At 47.3% G+C, this 18,876-nt stretch overlaps 1 long non-coding RNA gene across 1 annotated transcript; it reads right to left on the bottom strand.

The window, feature by feature from the left end:
- Positions 1 to 7,594: 7,594 nt before the first annotated feature.
- On the bottom strand, positions 7,595 to 12,048 carry LOC122683728. The gene is made up of 3 exons (XR_006337799.1): positions 11,918 to 12,048; positions 9,067 to 9,182; positions 7,595 to 8,617 (listed from the first exon to the last, which is right to left on the bottom strand). It is a non-coding gene; the product is annotated as an uncharacterized LOC122683728 (long non-coding RNA).
- Positions 12,049 to 18,876: the final 6,828 nt, after the last annotated feature.

Genomic DNA, 18,876 nt, shown 5'->3' with positions numbered 1-18,876 from the left:
AATGAAGCCAAGATCGGGGCTCCCGTGTTTATAAGGGAACGGCCAGTTTTCTGAGGAAGCATCACTAGGAGGTGCTGTTTCTCCACTGAGCCTGGAAGAGGCTGAGCCATCCGACTCTTGGCTTTTGCTCCTCTCTGTCCATGAGCCTGTTACACTGTTCTCAGTTCATGAAGCCCTGTTGGGGTTCCCGCCTGCTGGATTGTTAAAGCCTGTTGCTTTTCCTCTGGGTTGCCCCTGGCTTCACATGTCCAGAATGATCTCTTTATCTGAGAAGTGGTACCAAGCATTACTTTTCTAGGACTTGGTTTCAAAGGAAGCTGCTTTTCCCTCTCCGTTTCTGTATTTATTCAAGGAACACAGAAGTTTACAACTGATTAAGGTTGCATTTTCTCATGGGTCGTGGTACAAGTGGGTTGAAAATCTGGGTTAGATCCACTTGCCCCTCAAAAATATCAAGCTAGAAAAATTTTGAAATATGTGGCAGAGACATTTACTGTTCTGGGATTATCCTTATGATAGCCACATTTCCCAGCCCCTTGGGGCTAGGTGGGTCCATGAGACAAGGTCTGGGCAATGGGCCAGAATTATGAAGGATCACTTCTAGACCTTTAGGCCATTTGAGGGAGGGTGTATGAGCCTACACTTCTCTTCACTGATGCACTGAAATGGAAACCAAGGGACCCAGATGATGTAGCTCTAAGAAACAATTTGCCTGGATCTTGGAGTTACTGTTCAGAATGAGAGTCCATATAACGTGGCCAAAATCACAGAAGGCTTTGTGAGGGAGGCAAACGAACCTTTCCATATAAAGCCCGTGAGATTTCCAGGTTAGCTTATTATGGCATGATAACCTACTCAATTCTGGCTCACATATGAAGCATTCAAATGTTAGAAAATAAGACATTTTCTGCAATAACTAATAAATGAAATAGTGCATAAACAAAAGAGGTGATCAATGATTTAATAACCATTTACAAAGTTGAAATCCTGGTGCTTAGGGAATGTAATTTGTGAAGTTTCTGGGAAGGAGTTTCTTAGGGGAGAATCAAGGGCTAGCAGTTATTGATGCTGTTTGATTTCATTTCAAATGTCTAACCAATTGAAAATTTCTAACATATTAGAAAAGTGTCTAACGATTTTCTAATATTTTTTACCTCAATGCAGATTCCAAGCATAATTAGAGTCATTTTCATATTTTCATTCATAAGTAGAGAGGAAAGGAAAAATTATTCTCCCTAGAGTATGAAAATGTGATGAAATGATTGCCTTAGATGGAAATACCTTGGGTTTAAGCAGTAACAGAAGAGGAAACAAAATCTCTTGTCTAATTTATTGTTCCAGAGTCACAATCCATGATGCTTCTAAAGATCCTGGAGATGTTGAACTGACTTAAAGTTAGTTCTCTGTAACAGCCTCAAGAGGGCGCCATCACCCTAGTACAGCTTAGTTGTTGGGCATCTCTGGATAGGTGAGGGTGACTACAGGACTCGTCTGTTTGAATAGAAAGAACCTGAATATCTGAGGTTGTTGTCATTTTTACAGTCTGGAAATAATTTTTTTACATAGCAGTTTTAAACATTAAAGTTAGAGAATACAGTTTAAATTCTCCTCTAAAGTAAGATATTTCCTTTCCCAACAAAACCCCAAAGTATTTGCAAAACACAAATCAGGGAATGACTATGATTTAGGAAATAATTTGCATCGGAATGTTGTTGAGTGGTAACCTTCCTACTTCATTTGATAAATGTATAATAACTTTTTTGTATCAACATTTTAGAAGTAGATTTATTTAAGAAGGCGAAGCAAATGCTAATAGCATAAGCCTCATTCACCTTAAGTTTTCCGAATTCAGCAGACTCTCCAAAATCTTAATATAATAGGAACTAATTGTTGGGTGACTTCCCAGAGGCAGCTTTTGTTAATGCAACTTTGGAATATTTTCTTGCTCATTATGCAAGCATTGTGTTAGTCGTTCAGTCATGTACGACTATTTGCGACCCCATGGGCCCCATGCGACCCCAAAGGACCCCACCAGGCTCCTTTGTCCATGGAATTTTCCAGGCAAGAATACTGGAATGGTTAGCCAGTCCCTTCTCCAGTGGATCCTCTTGGCCCAGGGATGGAACCCGGGTCTTCAGCATTGCAGGCAGATTCTTTGCCATCTGAGCCACCAGGGAAGCCCTGATGCAAGCATCGCGGGTGCTAAATACTTTCGAGGTAAAGGTTGCCAAATATTCATGTGCTATAAAATTTTTTTGTTTTTCAAAAGTTCCTTTGAAACATCCTGACATTAACTAGGATACATGCACATGAATGATGTACATGTGTGTTTATTTCAAAACAAGTTTGCTTCTTTTAAACAGTGCTGTGCTGTGCTTAGTCACTCAGTCGTGTCTGACTCTTTGCGACCCCGTGGACTGTAGCCCGCCAGGCTCCTCTGCCCATGGAGTTCTCCAGGCGAGAATACTGGAGTGGGTTGCCATGCCGCCCTCCCGGGGATCTTCGCAACCCAGGGATCGAACCCCGGTCTCCCTCATTGCAGGCAGATTCTTTACCGCCTGAGCCACCAGTGGGGAACATTAAAGCTGTGTTTCTGGGGTAAGACCTCTCCTTTAGAAAGTTTTTAAGAGGCTGAGAACTGCAGAAGTGAAGTGTTGTCTATTCACCTGGGTTCTAGAGGTGCAGGATTATTACTTGAGTTATCGTTTTCATCTCCTTGGGGCATCTCGTTAGGATGCAGACTGTCCTGTGCCCTGAGGGAAGCATGAAGCAGGATGTGCTGGAAAGGTTCAAATCATATCAAGCGTGAGGGGGTTTGGGAATGGAACACAGCCTCGAGCTTTCCCCCAGCTTCCGCTTAAACCCTGTCATCAGCCCGCGGGAGCTGATCGCACAGCTGTGCTTGCCTTGACGTGTAAGACGGGGACACGCAGACACCGTGCGTGGTGCAAGGTGCCCCAAGACCAGCTTTCGGAGGGATGTCTAGGGGTTTGCTATTGTGCTACACGGGTGGTGTCCCAAAGGAGGGTGTGTGTGTCGTGACCAGGCGTGTTAGGCGGGATTTGAGTGAAGAGGCTGGGTGATGGAGACAGCATGGCACATCGAGAGGTAAGGGGTCCAAGAAAACGGCTGCTGGGCAGAGAAAACGAGCCTACACCTTCGCAAATGTGCGCTGGCTTAGCCTCCTGGTGGTGGAAAACACAGGGGCTGGACCTAAGTAGCTGCCTCAGCCAGCGACGCAGAGTGAGCAGGACCAGGCGCGCTGTGCGCAGATGGGAAAGTATCTTATGTTTGAGGGTAGGGTGCCGGAAGGACGCAGATGAAGTTTGAAAAGTAACTGAGGTTGGATGACCTACCCTCATTTTAGGACTTACTACTTCCCTAGTGGCTCAGATGGTAAAGCGTCTGCCTACAATGTGGGAGACCAGAGTTCAATCCCTGGGTCGGGAAGATCTCCTGGAGGAGGGCATGGCAACCCACTCCAGTATTCTTGTCTGGAGAATCCCCATGGACAGAGGAGTCTGGTAGGCCACAGTCCATGGGGTTGCAAAGAGTCGGACACGACTGAGCAACTTCAATTTCACTTTCACTTTCACCCTAGTTTGGTGTCCAGGAAATAATGAGCTGTTAGTATTTAACAAGAAAGATGGAAGCACAGTTACAGAATGTCAGCCACTTTTTCCTTTGTGATAGCACAATAATAATAAAGGGTTTCCCAGGTGGCGCTAGTGGTAAAGAACCCATCTGCCAATGCAGGACACTTAAGAGACACTGGTTTGATCCCTGTGTCAGGAAGACCCCCTGGAGGAGGGCGTGGCAGCCTACCCAGTATTCTTGCATGGGCAGAGGAGCCCGGCGGGCTGCAGTCCATGAGGTCATCAAGAGTTGGACATAGCAGGACAACTTTCACTTAACTTCTTCACGGATTGTACAACACAAGAGTGAACTTTGATTCAAACCTGGGACTTTGCATGATTATGAGGTGTGAGGGTGAGTCCATCAGTTGGAACAAATGTGCCTTCTGGTAGGGATGTTGAAAGTGCAGAAGCCTGTGAATGTGTGGGGATGAGGGGAGGTAATAGAAACTCACTGCCCTTCCCACTAGTTTTGGTGTTCTAAAATATCAAGTTTACTAAAACATAAATACATGTAAAATTTATCTGTATAATTAAAAAAAAACATACAGAGACTTTATAATAAAGCATAAGCATTGCCATTTCCCCCCTCAGATGGGGCTTGAGGGTTCCCTCCCCGCCCCAGGCACATGGAATCTTCCTGAGTCCGGGATTGAACCCGTGTCCCCTGCATTGGCAGGCAGATTTCTACTCACTGCACCACCAGGGAAGTCCTGCTTTTGCATATTTCTTGTTAGAGGCATATGTAGGGTTTTTTTCCCCTATTGTTATTGTGACTGGGATCTTTTCTCCCCTATTAGACTTTCTAATTGCTTGCGATAGTACATACAAAATTGTCTTGGGGGTAATTCACGCTAGCTGCTGTAATAAATAGCCCAACATTTCAGTGATTTAGCACCAGAAAGTTCTGCTTTTTGCTGATGAGCAATCTGATACAAGTCGGGTCACCTTCATCCAAGCAGTGTTCAGCACGCCAAGGTCTTTCCATTCCAGTCATGCAAGGCTGGGGATTTCTGGGCTCTATTTCCTACGATTACCGTGAGGACACCAGCCCCTCCTCTTCTGAACTCATCTCTTTCTTGTAATTGCTTTCCAAGTGAAGCTATTGCCAGGACTCTCCATTAACGCTCTCTGTTCATCTTCATCTTCAGAACTACAAGATCCTCTGGCTTGTGACCTGACTTCCAAAAACTGAAAGCTAAGAATTTTACCAAGTATCTTGCCGTGAGATAATGCTGACTCATCTTCTAGCCTTGAATATCAGTTTTCTTACCTCTCGCCATCCAGTTACTAAAACAGTGCTATGTATTTTAGATTTTATTGCTTTTTTGAATTTCAAGAATTCTCTTTCAAGTCAGGTTTGTATCAGGATAATTAGAGTGAGCTGATGTAACAATCTAAAAAGACGAGTGGCTTCGTCCTTGAAGCTGTGTTTCTTTCTCATGTTGTAGGTGTAGTGAATTTGGTCTGTTTTGAGATGTGTTTTTCCTTTGTCGTTTCTAAGTGTGTGGGGCAAGGGCAAGGAGAGAGAGTCGTACCTCATTTAGTCCACCTCTTTGATCTACTACTTTCCTGTGAATTGGTTTTTTATCACATTTAAAATGTGATAAATTCCAGCAAAAAGCTCCATGCCCCTGGCCCCTCCAGCTTTTGAGTCCTTGGACATTGTTTATCAGGCAGGAAGTACATCGGCTTTTCCAACTCACTCACCTGCCGTGAGCTGGAATAACTATACCTGCTCGCTGGTGCCCTCAGCATCGTATTCCCAGCTTGAATGGGAAACCCAGGAAGACCTGAAATGATACGTTTAGGTTTCCTATTCCTATCGCAGTCCCTCACCAGCTGCACTGCCCCAGCTGGAAGGACTGGTGGTGGTTTAGTTTCCCAGTCGTGTCTGACTCTTGCGACCCTGTGGACTGTAGCCTGCCAGGCTCCTCTGCCCATGGGATTCTCCAGGCAAAAATACTGCAGTGGGTTGCCATTTCCTTCTCCAGAGGATCTTCCTGACCCAGGGATTGAACCCGGGTCTCCTGCATTGCAGGCAGACTCTTTACCAACTGAGCTATGAGGGAAGGACTAGATTCTTCTTATGTGCCTTCCAGTCGTGTTCTGCTATGTGATAGGCTGACCCCAGCCCACTTGCTTTTTTAAAAAATGTGTTCATTTTTAATTGGAGCATAATTGCTTTACATTGTTGTGTTGGTTTCTGCCATACCTCAACATGAATCAGCCGCAGGTACACATACGCCCCCTCTTCCTAAACCTCCCTCCCCACCACTCCAATCCAGCCCACTGAAATCTGCCAGCTTTTCCCACTGGGGCTGGGCGACAGATGCAGGCCTGACCCCTGGTACCTGTCACCCCCGGGGCGTCCCGTCCTCCTGGAGCTCCTCCAGACTCTCCCACTTGTCCCCTCGCCCTCCAGGCTGCCGACTCCTGTCCTTCAGAGACGGATAGTTGTCAAGTGCATATTGGCTGTGGTTCTACCCGTCACCCACGAGAGCCTCCGGCCACGACTTCCTTGTCCACAAGATACATTGCGTGAATGCAGACTCTTGGAGGTTATGGTAGGAATCGTTCCCTTCTCATGCAGTTCAGAGACCTAGGAGTTTGCAGTGACACAAACAACACACTCTGTGGAAAACAGTGTATAAAAACACCCATGGGACTTCCCTGGTGCTCCGGTGGTTAAGAATCCACCCACCAACGCAGGAGACGTGGGTTCGATCCCTGGACTGGGAAGATCCCACACGCTGCGGAGCAACGAAGCCCGCGTGTGGCCACTACTGCAGTTGGAGCGCCCTGGAACCCCTGCTCGGCAGCAGGAGGAGCCACCGCCACGGCTAGAGCAAGCCCACGGCCGGAGCAAGCCCACACACAGCAGAGCCCACGGCCGGAGCAAGCCCACGGCCGGAGCAAGCCCACACACAGCAGAGCCCATGGCCGGAGCAAGCCCACACACAGCAGAGCCCACACACAGCGAAGCCCACGGCCGGAGCAAGCCCATGGCCGGAGCAAGCCCACACACAGCAAAGCCCACGGCCGGAGCAAGCCCACGGCCGGAGCAAGCCCACACACAGCAGCAAAGACCCAGCACAGCCAAAACAAGTAAAGTAATTCATTAAAAAAAAAAGCAAACACATGCACACTGTATATTTTTTATGTAAATCGGCTTGACGATAAAGAGCTTGTCTTGTCATGTGTGGTTCCTCCAGAGGATGTTTTGAAGTAAGGGAAGCAGGAGATCATATTCTTTTAGAAGAGTGATGTCAATAATTCAAATTGAAAGAAAAATCAAAACAACCCTCTAGGTACTGGGCTTGAAAAATATATAACAAATCCAAGGAACGTTTTTATGTTTTTTAAAAATTTTACATTTGACCATGGCTCTTGCTGAGGTTTCATGAGTATATACCTGGATGGAAGAGATTAAACATCTGAAATACTCCTAGAACAGGTGAGGGTAGAGGAAAGAAGTCCCTTTTAGTCCATGTTTTTTTTTCTTTCTCAGAAAAATTTATACTTTAATATTTCCCTTTCTGGCTTCCACTGGAAATCAGTTTTTCTGAGAAGTTAGGTGAGTGTGGTTCATGAGTTTGCTTGAATGTCTTTTTTGGAAACTAGTATTTCGCAGTGTTCCCACCTCATACCTGCGTCTCTTGAGTCTACCCTTCAGCCTTTCAGTATATGGAATTGTTGGCAAGATGGAGAAAGGAAAATTAAGAATCAGGTTAAGAAGGAACAAATCAGGGGTCAGCATAAGGAGCCAGAAAGTCAGTATTTTTCGTTTTTTGAAGCTGATGATCTTTTTCCTTCTCAACTTTGCTGCTGTTACTCTAGACAGCAGGAAGAATCCTTTTATAATGTATTTGTACATGAAATCATCACATTCTGTATTTTAAATATTTTATAATTTTATTTGTCAATTAAAAGGATTTTTAAAAGCCCCCACAGACAAGGAGTAAAAGATTGGGTGTGGCTGTGTGCTAGTGAAACCTTATTTTTAGGTTTCAATTTCATGTAATTTTCACATGCCCTGAAACATTAATCATTGTTTGACTCTTAAAATCCTCTTAAAATGTAAGAACTATTCTCAGCCTATGAAGTGGAAGTGTTACTTGCTCACTCATGTCTGACTCTTTGCGGCCCCATGGACTGTAACTCACCAGCCTCCCCTGTTCATGAGATTATCCAGGCAAGAATACTGGAGTGGGTTGTCATGCCTTTCTCCAGGGGATCTTAAAACAGACGATGGACTGGATTGTTTGCTGACTTCTGTACAAAATCACATTCTTGACCTAGCTTACCTTTAACATTCCCTCAAACACATTTCTTATTATTTTTCAATTCTTTAAAAAATATCTTTATTGAAGTGTAGTTTGCATACAACAAAATTACCAGTTGTATACTTTGATAAGTTTTTTTAAAAATTTCTTTACAGTGTTGAGCAGCATCTAACTGGATTTACTGTTCTAGGCTCACCTTTTCTTTCCCTCATTACTTTACAAACATTCCCTCCATTCTCCTTTGGTATCAGATACTGCTATGAAGAATCAAGTTAGCCATGTTAAAAAAAATGCTTAGCGTTGATTCACTTTTCCCTGAAGATTGCATTACTTATTCTTGACGTGGCAGTAGCTTAGCCAGAGTCTCAGTTATCTCTGTAACAGGTCACCCCAGCCTTAGCACATGGTCATCTCATCTCACGGTTTGTGTGGGCAGGCGTGTGGGCAGAGTGCAGGTGGCTACATGTTTCGTGTGGTCCCAGAGGCTGAAGTTCTGGCACTGACCCGGGGTCTGTGGTCATCCGAAGGCTCTGCTGGGGATGGACCGGCTGCCACGCTCACTTGGAGGCTGTTGGCAGCAGTTGGACCCTTCTTGGCTTGCGGGTCTCGGACCCTCCCATGCTGACCGTTGGCTGGAGTCTGCTCCCTGTTCTGGTCCTCTGCCACACGGCAGCTCGCTTCATTAAGGCGAGCAGGCTGAGACAAAGCAGAGGAGGCCATGGAGAAAGAAATCTGTGTCTTTTATAACCTCATCACAGAAGGGGTAAGAAATCATACCCTGTGTACCTCGAGAGTTCTAACATGTACATCGTCAAAAATGGAAAGTAAATTCATCTTTTGTTTAGGGAACACTTTTACTTTTGATTAGCAACCTACGTCTCTGTCTTTAAGCGTTGAAGCCTTAATTGGAATATCCTGGGCTATTTACTCGGATCATGCAACCCAGGCAAGCAAAGACCGTATACCTGATGGTCAGATGGCATGTTTTGGCAGTGACCACAATTAGACCAGCTAATAACGGAGTAGAACTCACTGTAGTTCTGGGACTATCTGGGGTGCTTCCCAGCATCAGTTCAATGAACCATCACAGCAAATGCATGAGAAAGGCCCTGACTCTGTCACTGTGGGGCTGGGAGTTCACTGACCTGCTCAAGGCCACACTGTCCGAGTGGTGGCACCTCTGCCTGCTCAGGTGGGCAGGTCCCAGGCTGTGCTGACCCACGGCTTTACAGAGGAGGACACGCTCCTCCAACAGCTCAACCTGGAAAAGGAGAGCAGGGAGATGACAACCTGAGGAGGGCGTCTGTCGCTCCAGCAAAGAGTCACCCGTGACTGATTCAGAGTAGAATTTTGCTTTTTGTAAAATGACTGGTCAGCACTCCAGAGGGGACACGACTCAGCAACAACAAAAGCAACAACTCCAAATGGGACTGCGCAGTGTTTTTCTTCTCATCTAAGCAGACAACCAGTCCGTCTCGTCAAGGCTATGGTTTTACCAATAGTCATGTACGGATGTGAGAGTTGGACTATAAAGAAAGCTGAGCGCCGAAGAATTGATGCTTTTGAACTATGGTATTGGAGAAGGCTCTTGAGAGTCCCTTGGACTGCAAGGAGATCCAACCAGTCCATCCCAAAGGAGATCAGTCCTGGGTGTTCATTGGAAGGACTGATGCTGAAGCTGAAACTCCAATACTTTGGCCACCTGATGCAAAGAGCTGACTCATTGGAAAAGTCCCTGATGCTGGGAGGGATTGGGGGCAGGAGGAGAAGGGGATGACAGAGGATGGGGTGGTTGGACGGCATCACTGACTCAATGGACATGAGTTTGAGTAAACTCTGGGAGTTGGTGATGGACAGGGAGGCCTGGTGTGCTGTAGTCCATGGGGTCGCAAAGAGTTGGACACGACTGAGTGACTGAACTGAACTGAAGCAGATAACACACAAACCTGGGAGCAGCTGGCCCATAATGTTTAAGAAATTCTACTCATCGGTCTTCCTTTGAGTTATGTTTTTATGTCACCCAGACATGAATGTCATTGTTTGGTGACGCGTTTTTTCTTTTCCTTTCTGTTCCTTTTTTTTTTTCCGCCTGAGCAATGTTCTTTGTGCAGTACAAACTTTGGAAGTAAATGCTGGGTTGCAGAGTTAATCTTAGTCAGAATATTTATTTTGAGCTGGTGGCCAGGGTAGCTCCCCCTCCCCACTGGCAGAGAACCAGAGTGAGTCTTCTTCATTGAGCCACATGGCCCAAGGAGTGAGAGTGGAAACACCTGTGGTTGGTAAGTCTTTTATCACACAAACCAATGAGTCTCTCGGTTACCTGCTTCTTGTGAGATAGACAGGGAAATTATAAAATCACCATCCTGGGAACAAATGAAGTGAAACATCATACTTGAAAGTTATTTAACGTTTACTGTGTAAACAGGGATGCACGTGTCTACACGTTTATATTTTGTGGAGGCTCTGACCTCTCGTTTCTATCAGAACAGGACTTGATTTCTAACTGCGGTATAATTTGACATGTAACACTGTATTAGTTTCAGGTGTGGAACATAGTGATTTGATACCTGTTTATTGTGAAATGATCACCCCAATAAGCCTAGGTAACGCCAGTCTTCACACATTTGTGTGTTAGTCACTCAGTCACGTCAGACTCTTTGCAACCCCGCAGACTGTAGCCCGCCGGGCTCCCCCGTCCCTGGGATTCTCCAGGCAAGAATACTGGAGTGGGTTGCCATGTCCTTCTCCAGGGGATCTTCCCGACCCAGGGGTTGGTCCCAGGTCCCTGGCATTGTAGGCGGGTTCTCTACTGCCTGAGCCACCAGGGTCTTCGCACATGGTTTTACGGTGAGAACTTGTAGGAGCTACTCCCTCAGCAGTGTTCCAACATGCCATACAGTCACTGACCACACTCACCGTGATGCACATCCCGCCCCGGGACTTACTTCTTTTATAACAGGAACTTTGGATCTTTTGACCACCATTGTCCATGTTGCACACCCCCTAAGCCCCACTCTGGCAACCACCAGTCTATTCTCTGTGTACCTATGAGGTTGAGATTTTTGCTTGTTTAGATTCCACTTATAAATGAGTTCATATGGTACTTGTTTTTCTCTTTTTGACTTGTTGGGTTGGCCAAAAAGTTTGCTCAGGTTTTGGCCAAACCAAAATATTTCACTTATCACAATGTCCTCAATTTCATCCCTGTTTCAAAGGGTAAGATTTACTTCCTTTTTTATGGCTGAATAATATCCTGTTGTACATACATACTGCACCTTCTCTATCCACTCATCCACTGATGGACACTTAGATTGCTTCCGAATCTCAGCTGTTATAATTTATGCTGCAGTGAACATGAAAACATAATGGATGGGGCATAGTTGATTAGAGTAGATTCATAAAGCTTATGTAGATCAAACAATACTATGGATCCATGATAGTCACCATTATTTTAATTTGTATCCTAATGACTATATTAGTTAAATACTTACACAGGACTGACTTTTTGTTGATCAGTTGCTAAGTCACGTCTGACTCTTTGCAACCCCATGGACTGCAGCATGCTAGGCTTCCCTGTCCTTCACCATCTCCCAGAGTTTGTTCAAACTCAAGTCCGTTGAGTCGGTGACGCCATCCAACTGTCTTATCCTCTGTCGTCCCCTTCTCCTCCTGCCTTCAGTCTTTCCAAGCATCAGTGACCCCACAACAGACTGAGACAGACTTGCCTGTGAGTGTTTGGGAGTCTCCCGTGGAGGCATGGATTTACAGTGGCCCTCCTTGGGCTCAGAGGCACTAGCAGCAGCTGTCCCGGGAGGCATGGCATGTTGGTGTAAGTCCTCTTGGAGGAGCTCGCCATTAGCCCTACCATAGACTGTACCATATGGTAGCCCTGCCATGGAGGCTGCAGACTCCAGGACTGAGCCGCCTCAGACCAAACTACAGGGAGGGAGCACAGCCCCACCCGTCAGCAGAAAATTGGGTTAAAGATTTACTCACTGGAGCAAGTTTTCCCCAGAGAGTTTTCCAGTGGTCATGTATGGATGTGAGAGTTGGACCATGAAGAAGACTGAGGGCCGAATAACTGATGCTTTCAAATTGTGGTGCCAGAGAAGACTCTTGAAAGTCCCTTGGACAGCAAGGAGATGAAGCCAGTCATTCTAAAGGAAATCAACTTTGAATGTTCATTGGAAGGACTGATGCTGAAGCTGAAACTCCAATACTTGGGCCATCTGATGCCACGAGCCCACTCATTGGAAAAGACCCTGAGAATGGGCAAGATTGAAAGCATAAGGAGAAGCAGGTGACAGTCCCTCCCATCAGGAAGCTTCCACAAGCCCTCTCATCCTCATCCATTAGAGGGCAGATAGAAGATGCAAGAACTGCAATCCCACAGCTTCCAGAACAAAACCCAGAATCAACCAGGTATCAGGATCTGTTCCGGCACCTTACATAACTTAGTCCCCACAAAGCCCTTCTGGTAGGTATGATTCCTTCCCTCCCCATCTTACAGATGAGGAAACTGAGGCTCAGAAGGAGTGAAGAACCAGCTTCGGCTCCCACGGCCACACCTGGCAGAGCAGCTGCTGCTGGACCAGCGGTTCCTGCCCCTCAGGGCGTTGGGCGTTAGTGACCCAGCAGGAAGCAGGGGGCACGGATGGCGCTCGTGCAATTGCTGGCCAGCTGGTTGGCTGGCGCGACTGGACCCCCTTCCCATCGGAGGATGGAGCCACGGGGGCTGGGTTCGCAGGGGGCGAAGGTTTCACAACAGTGAGCAGAAGGGAGTCCTCGGGCCTGACTCCCCCACCTGCCTGAGGTGGGCTTATTTCCTGCAGCAAGTGGGGTCGCCAGGCAGCCCCGGGGGCCCCGGCAGGACTCCCCCAGACCTCAACATCCCATGCAGGTCTCAGTGCCCGTCCTCTCTGAGCCTGGAGAGACGAGGTGGGAGCCAGCCCTCTGCCTGGGGGGCTGGGGTAGAGCAGGAGACCCCCTCCCCGGCTCTCAGGGGCTGGGCCCGCTCACCCCCTTTCAGACCCCAGTCTGCCAACCGACTCTGGAGCTGGGGCATCCAGCTGGTGCCCGTCACACATGTGCCCTCCACCGGCTACAGAGAAGCGCTTTGTGGTCCACAGTTACCTTAAATACGCGTACATTAAGTCTCCACTCGATTTCTAGAAATCCGCACTTGCTTTAAAGGGCTGGAAACACTCTGGGAAGTCTCCAAAGGCAGCTTCGGGACCCAGAATGAGAAACAGCCGAGGTCACTCGGGGGCGCTTCCACGCCTCCCCCATCCCCAGGATTCCTGTAGCTGGAGCCAGGCTTCCCATCGGAACGGAGTTGATGCTGTTCCTCAGTCGCTCAGTCGTGTCCGATTCTTTGCAACCCCATGGACTGCAGCACGCCAGGCCTCCCTGTCCATCACCCTCTCCCGGAGTTCGCCCAAGTTCATGTCCATCGAGTCGGTGATGCCATCCAAGCACTGCATCCTCTGCTGCCCTCTTCTCCTCCTGCCCTGGATCTTCCCTGGTAGGAAGGGAGGGTCCTTTGCTGATCTGTGGGACCCAGGCTGTGAGCCCCACCCGCGATTCTCCAATCCTGGTGAGCAGAGTGTGTTTGCATGAAAACGCAGTAATTAAAAATAACAGGAAAGACTTTTCTATTTATAGATGGTTTTATAGGCCTCCTCTAAAAGAAATCTCAAATTTGGCTCTAGCGAATTGGCAGTGGTTCTTCTGGGTCCTACGAGGGTTTTATTTTTAGTGACACAGAAGGGTTTCTGAAGGCATTCAGCTGTAATAACGGAAGAGGGCCACAGGCGGCCTTTGCAAAACACCAGGGTCCTCAGTTGGAAGAGGACGGCTGAAAGTAAGAAGCAAGTTCGCGTTAGTGAAGGTGCTCATTCTCTGGGACGACTTTGCTTATCGACTTTGTGTTATGTGATGTAAGACACTTTGCATACACTGAGTGCTTTGCAGCTGCTTACACCCATCCTTGTGAGCAACTGGAGAAAAATTTTGTCTTATGTTTATGTAAAGATGGGGAACCTGAGCCTTGATGGGCCAGGATAGAAGTCAAAGCTATCTCTTTTTTTCCTTTTTTTTTTTTAAAGTTGGAGGATAATTGCTTTACAATGTTGTGTTGATTTCTGCCATACAACAACATGAATCCACCATAAATATACATATATCTCCTCCCTCTTGAACCTCCCAATCCCCTCACCCCATCCTATCCTCCCCGCCGCCTGTCCCAGCCCTTTAGGTTGACATCCCTGTGTTACATAGCAGCCTCCCACTGTCTGTCCGTCTCACACGTGGTGACATATGTTTCCATGTTACTCTTCCAGCTTGTCCCTCCCCCTCCCCCCACCCCTGTGTCCACAAGTCTGTTTTCTGTCTGCATCTCTATTCCTGCCCTGCAAAGAGGTTCATTAGTACCATTTTTCTAGATTCTATCAGTTCAGTTCAGTCGCTCAGTCATGTCTGACTTTTTGCGACCCCATGAATCGCAGCTCGCCAGGCCTCCCTGTCCATCACCAACTCCGGGAGTTTACTCAGACTCATGTCCATCGAGGCGGTGATGCCATCCAGCCATCTCGTCTTCTGTCATATGCGTTACTATATATTTGTTTTTCTCTTTCTGACTTACTTCACTCTGTATAATAGCTTCTAGCTTCGTCCACCTCACTAGAACTGGCTCAGAGTCATTCCTCTTTATGACTGAGGAGTACTCCATTGTATATATGTACCACATCTTTTTTATCCATTCATCTGTCTGTGGACATCTAGGGTGCTTCCACCTCCTGGCTATTGTAAGTACTGCTGCAATGAACATTGGGCTACCTGTGTCTTTTTGAATTATGGTTTTCTCAGGGTATGTTGGGTTCGATTCCTGAGTTAGGAAGATCCCCTGGAGAAGGGAAAGGCTACCCACTCCAGGATTCTGGCTTGGAGAATTCCACGGACTGTATAGTCCATGGGGTTGCAAAGAGTTGGACACAACTGAGCGACTTTCACTTTCAGGGTGTATACCTGGTAGTGGGATTGCTGGGCCATATGGTAGGTTTATTCCTAGTTTTTAAAGAGGTGGAGACAAAGCTGTCTTGAGGCTTGGTGTTATTATCGACTCACCATAGGATGCCGCAGGGTCATTACAAACTGGCTGAACAAGAAACTCTGGGTCTTGGCAGCAGGTGCTCCTTATTGTCTAGAATCTCCTGAATTTCAGAGGATTCATGGCCGTTTCATGTACCAGATAAGACCAGGGTTAGTTTTGGTTTGATGTTTCTGGTGATGATCCCTGCCATTAAATCAGAGTAGCAACTTTTCCTCTCTTAGAGCTGTGTTGGTGTATATGCAGAATAAATTAATGTCCCCATTTAAGGAAATTCACTTGGCATCAACTATTTCTTTTTATGCAACTAGACAAATAGAGTGTGGGAAGAGGGCTAAAAAGAGAAGAATTTTGTATCAAAGTTTTTTTTTTTCTTTGAAAAAGCATAAGATAAGACACTGGTCGATTTGTTTAGTGTGGAGTGGTGAAAAAAAAAATGACCCAAAGATGGTGCCTGAAGTATAGACTGGAGTGATGTGCTGGACTCACTCAAGTGGTCCAGGGTTCATTTAGCTTGTGACAGCGAGATGGACACAAGCAAGAAAAAGAAAGGCTGCCCACTGTCAGGCTCTTGATTTTGAGAAAGATGTTACCCACAGCTTGAGGGAGAGCTTTGGAAAAATTTGCTCTTACTTCTTCTGCTCTTATGAGAATACTTCTAGCAAAGGTGCTTCTCAAAATTGCCTTTTTGTCCTTCGTCTGAGTATTGGTCAGCATACTCCAGAGACACAGAACCAATGGTGTGATTTTTATTAAGAAATTTGGCCACAGGATTGTGGATTTCCTGGAGAATCAGGGGAGTGTGGCAGTCCAGCTGTTCACGTCCACAGGCCATCTGCTGGCAAAATTCCCTCCCTGCTGGGGTGAGGTCAGTCTTTGTTCTAGTCAGGACATCAACTGATCGGATGAGACCCGCCTACATTATGGATGGCAATCTGCTTTTACTCAACGTCCCATGATTTGAATGTTAATTTCATCCAATAAACACTCTCGGAGAAATATCCAGAATAATGTTTGGCCAAATATCTGGGCACCTTGGGTCAGAAAAGTTGACAGGTAAAATGAACCATCATATCCTTGCTTGGGAGCACAGAGCAAGCCCAGGAACTCCACAGTAGAGACCCTGCTCACTGGCTATCTGTGGGCCCCTGTGTCTCCTAGCCCCCTCGCAGTTCAGCAAGCATCTCTTCCACGTGAAGCATGTCAGCATCAGCGCTCCTCCTCAGTCACCGTTTCCTTGCCTTGGCGATCGGGGATTATGAACAAAGCAGAATTACGCGATTGAACCTCCTGGAGTCTTCTGCCTACGTGCCGCTGCTGCTGAGTCACTTCAGTCGTGTCCAACTCTGTGTGACCACATAGACGGCAGCCCACTAGGCTCCCCCATCCCTGGGATTCTCCAGGCAAGAACGCTGGAGTGGGTTGCCATTTCCTTCTCCAATGCATGAAAGTGAAAAGTGAGAGTGAAGTCGCTCAGTCTGACTCTTCGCTACCCCATGGACTGCGGCCTACCAGGCTCCTCCATCCATGGGATTTTCCAGGCAAGAGTACTGGAGTGCGGTGCCACTGCCTTCTCCTTCTGCCTACTTGAGTAATAAATAAATTCTTGTTGTGCTAAGCCACTGAGATTTCAAGGCACAGCTGTTCCATTCTGACCCCGGCTGTGTGTCTGTGTCTAAGGGTGCCTCTGTGTGTCTCCGCGTGTGTTTGTGGCAAGTTGATTAGAAGACCTGTGTGCTAGAGCTCAGCCAGCACCACCCTATACACTGATGCTCATGCTGGTGAAAGCCCCTTTTCCACACCTTCCCTCATTGATTCTGACGAGTTTCTAGAGCTCGTCTCTCCAGGTCAGTTCTTTCCCATGCTGAATGCAACGAGTATTGTCCCCAGCTCATCTGGGTCCATTCTCACTGTCTCTGGAGGCCAGCAACACCCACCCTGAAGCTCTTTCTTGCTTTCAGTTCAGTCCAGTTGCTCTGTTGTGTCCGACTCTTTGCGACCCCATGGACTGCAGCACGCCAGGCCTCCCTGTCCATCAACAGCTCCCAAAGCTTGCTCAAACTCATGTCCATCGAGTTGGTGATGCCATCCACCCATCTCATCCTCCGTCATCCCCTTCTTCTCCTGCCCCCATTCCCTCCCAGCATCAGGGTCTTTTCTAATGAGTCAACTCTTCCCATGAGGTGGCCAAAGTATTGGAGTTTCAGCTTCAGCATCAGTCCTTCCAATGAACACCCAGGACTGATCTCTTTTAGGATGGACTGGTTGGATCTCCTTGCAGTCCAAGGGAGTCTCAAGAGTCTTCTCCAACACCACAGTTCAAAAGCATCAATTCTTCGGTGCTTAGCTTTCTTTATAGTCCAACTCTCACATCCATACGTGGAAAAGCCATAGCTTTGACTAGACAGACCTTGGTTGGCAAAAAAATGCCTCTGCTTTTTAATATGATGTCTAGGTTGGTCATAACTTTTCTTCCAAGGAGCAAGCATCTTTTAATTTTGTGGCTGCTATTAATTTAATGGTCTTTTAATTTCTTGCTTTAGTCCACCTGGAATTCCTTCCTTGGGGAATCCTCATCCTAACCCACGTGACCTGTGGGACTGGAAGTCACCCCACCTCTCTCCAGTATTGTGCTGACTGCACAATAACCTGGAAAAATAAAATGACAGCATCCACAGTGTTCACTCTGGGTAGGTGTTCTATCAAAGCCAGACTCACTGGAGCCTCTCTCTAACTTCCTGGGGTTGGATGGGCGGGGGTAGCCCTTAACCTAGAAACGTGACCCAGGCATGTAGGCTGGGCTGTCAGAGCAATCTTCCCACCTGCATGGATGCTGTCTCACTGCAAACAGAGAGACCGACATGCAGAATGGAAGGGAGACAGCAAGGCTGTGAGGCAGGAAGGATGGGGAGTGTGTCCTGACAGCATGGTTTGCCTCTCTGGATTCACTGGAAATGCACCATAGATTTCCCACTTAGCTGAGCAGATGTGGCCCTTCTGTGGCTTTGGCTAGTTGATCTTGGGTTTCTGTCACTCACCAGAAGTCCGGGTATTTATGGCAGCATTCCAGGGACATCAACATATAACTTTTCCTACCAACAGCTGCTGTCAAGGTCGGCTGCCAAGAGTCAGGAAAAGATGAAGCCGATTCTGAGCAGAAGCTTTAAGCTTTGAGAAGAGGAAAGCTGACCTTTTCCTTTTCTTTTTGCAACTGGCTGTTCCTCCCTTTCAATGAGTCAAGTTTGTTTGTCAGTGTCACTTAATGTCCTTTGTGATATTTCTGTTGGTCACTCGGTCATGTCAATCTTTGCCACCAGGACTATGGCCCGTCAGGCTCCTCTGTCCCTGGGATTCCCCAGGCAAGAGTGCTGGAGTGGGCTGACCATTCCCTTCTCCAGGGGATCTTCCCGACCCAGGGATTGAACCTGGGTCTCCTGCACGGCAGGCGGATTCTCTACCATCTGAGCCACCAGGGAGAGGGAATTTAACCGGCACATCTTGGCTTCTGCACTGATCGTACCTGCCAGGTACCGAGTGCTGGTGATGCGTCCTTGCCTGTGAGTCTTTGTTAAGCGAAGACCTGGTGGGAGACACTTCAGCGTGCTATTTCAGCCTGAACCTGACTTCCCACATTTGTACAAAAGATAGCCTTCAGAGACTGTCTTTCAGGATCCCTTGAGATAGACAGAGCTGCTTCCACGTCATCACCTGATGAAGATGCTGTGGGATGCAGCCTCGCGTGGGCCCCTGGACCCCCTGGAACGCTCTCAACTTCTCACCTGCCGCTTTCTCCATAAGCGGTCCCTGGGCTGTTCTGCTGCTAGAAGATTTTCTTCAAAGGGATGTT

This window comes from Cervus elaphus, chromosome 25, assembly GCF_910594005.1.
Source record: "Cervus elaphus chromosome 25, mCerEla1.1, whole genome shotgun sequence".
Lineage (NCBI taxonomy): Eukaryota > Metazoa > Chordata > Mammalia > Artiodactyla > Cervidae > Cervus > Cervus elaphus.
Note: the sequence above shows the minus strand (reverse complement) of the source record. Positions and strands in the feature narration are given on the sequence as shown.